Source organism: Rhodamnia argentea, chromosome 1 (genome assembly GCF_020921035.1).
Source record: "Rhodamnia argentea isolate NSW1041297 chromosome 1, ASM2092103v1, whole genome shotgun sequence".
In the NCBI taxonomy this organism is placed as follows: Eukaryota; Viridiplantae; Streptophyta; class Magnoliopsida; order Myrtales; family Myrtaceae; genus Rhodamnia; species Rhodamnia argentea.
Genome location: NC_063150.1, coordinates 35,671,772 through 35,677,771, shown reverse-complemented (window position 1 = coordinate 35,677,771; position 6,000 = coordinate 35,671,772).

The window sequence follows — 6,000 nt, the reverse complement described above, 5'->3', positions numbered from 1 at the left end:
ATATATTAACATTTTTCCATTTTTTTTTATATCTTTTTTCCCTCCCACTTCTTCCTTTAGTTGATCGCCAAGAAAAAGAAAAAAAAAGAAAAAGAAAGAATACAAAAAATAATATTAAAATATTACAATATCATTAAAAATTACCACGTTAGCGTCGTCAGGTCAAAGTTAGTTGGAAGGACTGAATTGGCACAATTACAAAAGGTTTAGGGCTCAATTGGTAAAAAAAAAAAGGTTTAAGACTAAATTGACACAATTGTAATAAGTTGAGGACTTTTTTTGATAATTTTCCCCCATTCTTGAATATTGGGGTTTAGACGACTTGATTCTATTCGGTTAGCCCCTCTCTTTCTCTCTCTCATTCAATAGCTGGAACATTAGTTGGTCTCCGCTTCTATTTAAAGGCGTTCGACGTGCATGTTCACCATTTAAACTCTACTTTTTCCTTCTTCATATCAACAGACTGATCTTTCAAAAACTCCACAAATATATACATCGCAATAGCCATCGACAATGGCATCCCCAAGGGCAGCCAAGTCCAATTGAGCTAGGTCGGCCTCGAAAGAAACCCCAAAATTTGGGACGAACCTCTCAAGTTCAAGCTGGACCGACACATTACGAGTGACCAAGCAGAGGTGGTGTACACAGAACTTGACCTGGGCTTCATTTCTTTCGGTACTAGCCGAGGCGGGTGCGTTGCCACTGCATTCGGGACAACAATACAATGATGCTCCTTGCCAGGCTAATCCAAGGGTTCAATTGGAGTAAACCCTCCAATTTGTCGAGCATTAAACTTGCTGAGTCGAGAGCTGACCTATTCCTCACCGAACCATCACGAGCTCAAGCAGAGTGGTGCTTGCCAAGTCATCTCTATCTTTCATAGATACAAGTCATACATTTGAAGAAAAAGATGCATCGTTTCTCTTCTCCAAGAATTCTAGATTCTTCTAACCTATTATAAAAATATCTAGATAATTTGTGATACATTTGGTTAAAAGATTGACATAGAGATAATTGTTTGAAAAATTCTAAACTTATTATACGATGGCCAACCCAGTCCTAAAATTTTTGTAAACCTTTTGACGATATGCCAATGTAGTCCTTCCGGCTAATTTGGCTAGAAATTCCTGATATGAACGATGACTGTTCTATACGGCTTAGGCGGGGCTGACATAGACAAGTTCGACAATTTTTTTTTCAAAAATTTCCGAACTTTTTATTTTTTACCATTTTCCTTTCTTTTCTTCATTTTCATTTTTTCTTAAGTTTCTATTTCCCTCCGCCAGTCACTCGTCCATATCAATACCGATTGTGCCATGTAGAGTGCCCAACACAAACTAGACAATTATGTCAATGGTTTTCGGCCAAAATTGGTCGGAAGGACTATCTTGGCATATCGTTAAAATGTTTAGGACTAAATTGGCCAATTTAAAAAGTTTAGAGTTGAATTGATCGTCGTACAATAAGTTTAGGGTTTATTAGATGATTTTCCTATTGGCCACATCTAGTATTCTCTCGAAATGTCTAGGAAGATGTATATCTAGAAATCTCTAGGATATTCTAGATCTTTCAAAAAAGATATTGTATCTAGAAATATCTAGGAGATAGAACGCCTCATTGCTAAGCCTATAAGTATCCCAAAGCTCTCATTCGAGCAAGTGAGCTTGTCTCCGAGTGTGAGAGTGTGCTTTGCTCCCATTTCAAGAACGTGTTTTAATTGTGGGTGTGTAAGAAGTTCTCTCAACCAGTATCATAAAGAGTGCCAAAAATAAAAAGAGTGGTTTTTTAAGAGTAAGCTGTGTGTCTTTCTATATAGCTGTGTCAGAGTCATGCTTACGCACCCAAGAGAGGTATCAAGCAGGAGGTCGGGGAGTGTGAACCCACCGATCGAGAGTCACGGTATCCATTAGGAAAATTTCCTACATTGTTTCAAAGATAACAAAATAATTGAAGGCTATTAATGTGTTAGTTGGTTCAGTAGAATCAGATGAAAGATGTACTAGCTAATATACGAATGGTGTCCTAATAATATAATATTCCAATGAGGAATGTGAAATTAATATCAAAGGTGTTTGAAGTATCTAGTGAAAAATCACAAGCCGGAAGGAACTTAATAGAGGGTGAACAAGTCGAAAAGAACGAATGTTCATGAGGACTTGGAGGTGCCATGATAAGGTGAACAACTAAGTGAAGGTTTGATAATTAATATAGTGAGGAAGACCAATGGATATCGGTTGGTGTTGGGGTTGTCTCACATTGGTTGTAAAATGGGCTGGTGATCGATTTATAAGTGCGAGGGAAAGCCTTATCCTTTAAGTTAGCTTTTAGGATGAGGGAAGCCTAAGACCACCCAACACTAGTATCAGAGCCTAGATTACCAACAAGTCTGGACCCAACAGTTACACGGGAGAGATACGTGTTGTTGCTCCTCCGACTCAAGGCCCGATGTGTGAAGGGGAGACTGTTGGGGGGCTGGTGGTTGGTTTATAAGTGTAAGAGAAAGTCTCATCCTTTGACCTAGCTTTTGGGATGAGAGTGGCTCAAGATCACCCAACAGTTGGTACATCCGAAGATGACAAAATAATCAAAGACTAGTAATATGTTTATTGGCTGAGTAGAACCAAGTGAAAGATGCACAAACCAATAGGCAACTGATGCCCTAATCATATAATATTCCAATGAGGAATGTGTGGTTAAAATCAAAGATATCCCAAGTATATGGTAGAAAGACACCAATTGGAAGGACATTGACAAAGGGTGAACAAGTCGCAAAAAACATAATGTTCGTGCGGACTTGGAGGTACTATGATAAGGTGAACAACCAAGTGAAGTTTGGGTCACTAATATACTAAGGAAGACCATTAGACAACAGTTTATAAACCAAGTTTCCACCAGAAAAATTTGCTTAGACTCATTTGATCGTCTACGAGTAAGGAGTACTTTGTTTCTATCAAGGGTGAAAAAGGTATTCGACATCAACATGTTTAGAAGCCGGATGGACCTAAATGTACAGTGAAGAATCCTAGGATGGGGAAGTTTGGAAAAAACATGGATGGACCGATAGTGAACAAGTCTAGAATGGGAATGTTCGGTTAGACTTGGAAGGACCATGGAAAGGTGAACAAGCTTAGAACGAGGATGTTTTGTGACATCATTATATTAGCTCACTCAAGGTACTATCCGCTTTGGCCTATCTTATACTGAGTCTCACGACTTTGACCTTTACTGTACACACAAGCACTTTTCAAAGAGGTCACCCATCTTGGTAGTGCTTTAACCCAAGCACGCTTGACTTTGGAGTTCCAAAGCAAATCTTTCCATTACGTCAAAAGGCGCCTCGATGAGTTGATTCCAATTTTCACATCTATATCCCAAGCACACTCTCCCACTATTCGATGTGTACTTCAATTTATTCCTACCCTCTTTACCATACCAGAAGCTTGTTAGGAGCCTCTAATTGTTTGAGTCTTCTGACCCCCGCGACCATTCCTCACCCTCGTCGAACTCGGTCGTTATAGGCCTACCAGCTTCCGCATAGGTCATCCCCAAACCACACACCTAATGGAGAGGTCTTGTTCTAATATCATATTATAACATCCTTGAATTAACTCACTCGATGTATTATTCGCTATGATCCGTCCCATATTGAGCTTCACGATTTTGTCATTTAGTGCACATGCATGCACTTTCCCGATAGCTCATACATCTTGGTAATACTCTCGCCCAAATATGCTTAACTTTAGAGTGGTGCTACCATGGAGAAACTCCATTGGTAGCGTCATTTGGTTAAATTAATTTTTCTCACTGATGTAAAGGACACTCATGATGAATGGTTGAGTGGCGTGGCAAAGATGCGTCTATGATTCCATCTTCATTAGTTGGTGGCAAGGATGCCTCGTCAGTCGAGATGGATCCTAACCGGCGAGGAATAGAGAATAGAAACTCATTTGTGTATATTGGTGAGCCACTATGTGGCATGCGCATCCTAAATTAGTACGCCCATATATGTGCATTTGAATTATGGCTTTTATTTTTATTCCAGTGCACACACGTTTATAGTCATTTATTGATTGGTTTCCCAAACGTAATATTCACGTTAGTGGAGCATATCGTTTTGAGAAAACAAGACGAAGGAGAGGATGGGTGGGGGCCAACCTCCCACCATCCACCCATGATAGTCGACCTCGTGTGGTTGAATTGCCGGCTTTCACCCGTCGCTGTGTGGCGATGGTGCTACTCTTCCTCCCCTAGAGAAGGTGGATGATAGTCATGCTATCTGACTGGTAACGTACGAAAATCGGTCATTTTAAATTGAAACATTGGAAATTCAGCAATAATGTTAGTTGGGATACCTGTCACGATAATAAAGTGAATAGATTGGCTACACCACCGGAGTCTTATAATCAATTATGAGATTTTTGTGGGATCATTACTCACTGTTCTAAAAACGTAAGTTATTAAATGAATGAGTGGTTCAATATTTAAATGTGCTAACACTCTCCTTCACGCGCGTACTAAACTTTAGCCTAAGCCTAAAGCTTGAGAAGGTAAATAGGACTTGCAAAGATTTAAACTCGAGGCTTCATGTTTTTATACCAGGTGAGAGATTTTGTGGGACTGCTTAAAAATCTAAGTTATTATATGAAAAGGTGGAGGGGGGTAGTTTAATATTTAAATACTCAAATAATTTGTTACATAAAATCTTACATCAATGCACAGGATAATCCATGTTGCGCCTCTCTCTCGTTCCGACGTGGAGTGCCCTGTCAGCATCAAGTGACTTTGCACGTTTCTGTCTCCACCACCCCAACATAATTTCATTGACCTTAGTATCTCCCCATCTGACTGGAACTCTCTCGCGATTGACTGAACACATGTGAATCTCATTGTCGCGCAATCCTGAGATGGAGAAGCTCCCTCTTCTTGTACTTAAACATCTTGAGACTATGCTATGGTCGAAGCGAAACAACCCTATCGTTTTAGATGGTGGTGCGATATCGAATCTGGAAAGTTTTTGTATAAAATGGAATGAACTCGGAACAGCTCCTTGAGCTGAGACAACTGCTTTCGGTGCTACCACGAAAATAAAGTAATTGCACGGAAATTAGATGGTGGTGCGACACATCTTGTAACCCACCGATTTTGTAACCGTATTTATCTTCATCTTGTAACCCACCGATTTTGGGAAAAGTTAAGCTTTTTTGGGGTGGTGTTTAATCTGTGCACTCTATTTGGTTGCCAATCCTTAAAGGGAAGACAAAATGCGACCATTTAAGAGTAGACAAATTTAAGATGTAAATGTTATAAGCACACGTCTTGTAACTAGCAAATTCATGTTTGTAACCATGTTTATCTACATCTTAGGTTGGGATTTTGGTGGGGAAATTACCAAAAAGGTGATAAATCTATCATTATTGTGCCAATTCAATCTTAAGCCCTTTTTTTCCCGATTAAGTGATAAACCTTTTGTAATTGTACCAATTTAATTCATTTAATCGGTTGGCGCTATCGTGACAATTTTTAATATTTTTTAAATAACTTTTTTCTATCCTTTTTTTCACTTTTCTTTTTTGTTAGGGTTTGGGTAGGCAGCCTTGTTGGCCACCGGCCAAGGGCCGGCAAGGGTTGCTAGCCCTCGCTCGCGGCCGGGCGAGGCTCGCAACCCTTGTCGGCCCTTGGGCTCAATGCAGCTGCTGTAGCAAGGTCGCTAGCCCCAGACCTCGCAGTGGTTGGACGACGGTCGGGAACCCTCACCCAAGGGGCTAGCGGGCTTGCCGGCCCAAACCCTAAAAAAAAGGAAAGAAAAAAGACAGGAAAAAATTATTAAAAAAATAATTAAAATAATTAAAATATTATTAAAAAAATTCCATGTTAGCGTTGGCTGGACTGAATTGGCATAATTGTAAATTGTTTACTAGTCAATTGACAAAAAAAAAAAAGTTCAAAACTGAATTAATATATTTTATGACTTTTTTGGTAATTTTCTCGGATTTTGGTTAG